Here is a 997-nt window from a genome sequence, read left to right as displayed (position 1 = left end):
AGGCCAGCAGAGAAGGCCTTGCAGGCCCTGACGGCCCGCCACTACTAGAAATAAATGTGTAAATTATGTGATTCACTCTAATCTTTGTTTTTTAAAAAATAAAAAAGGGAGATTTAAGGAGTTTTAAAGTAAAAAGGAAGATAAAATAGCTATAGCTACACACCGGGCACTTGACGTGCATTCTAGAATGGGCTTCACATGACCATAGTGTTCGCACTGTAGAGACAGTAAGGTGCTTCTTCTTCTTTTTCTACTGTTGTTTACGAGCTCAAGTCCGCCACCTACAGTTGGAAGAGGCTTGGTGCAGAATGTCAAAGCAGAGCAAATATTGTGAATTTTGCTCCAGGCTTTTTTTTATTACTTTTAATCAGTTGATAATTCAATTAATTAAAATTGACGCCATCCATACGTCACTATCAATTTAGAGTCTTTGATTGATCAACCTATTTTAACTTTCAATGCATGTTCAGTGGCCAAGCCCGAAAGCGGTCGTGGAAACTAGCGTAGCGAAACTTGAACCCAGACGCCTGAAAAACTCATTTATGGATAACAGACTTTTCATCGGAAGTGGTCACTTGAACACATGATGCTGAGAGGGTGTGAATGTGGCTTTATTGGTAAACTCTATGATTTCTTACAGAAAGGTAAGATATTTGTATCTGGCCCGCCACATGGTTTAACCCGGCCCAGTCATGAGGAGAAAAAAATTATAAGGATGTTGGGAAAAAAGCTAGTTTCTAGATCTAGCCCATATCTGTGGGGAGTTATGGTTCTTCAAAGAAATGACTGCAATGCACAATTCCGCCACTAGGGGAAGCCAAGGAAATGCAAGACCAGCATAGCAAGATATCAAGAAATGAACATAATAAACAATATAATAAGTGATTAGTCTACTGGGACAAAAGCAAAGCTACAGATAACAAGTTGAACATAGGTTACTTTGCTATTACGTTACTGGTCCGGCCCACTTGAGATCAGACAGGTTGAATGTAGCCCC

The sequence above is a fragment of the Oryzias melastigma genome, unplaced genomic scaffold (assembly GCF_002922805.2).
Source record: "Oryzias melastigma strain HK-1 unplaced genomic scaffold, ASM292280v2 sc00438, whole genome shotgun sequence".
NCBI lineage: Eukaryota > Metazoa > Chordata > Actinopteri > Beloniformes > Adrianichthyidae > Oryzias > Oryzias melastigma.
Note: the sequence above shows the minus strand (reverse complement) of the source record.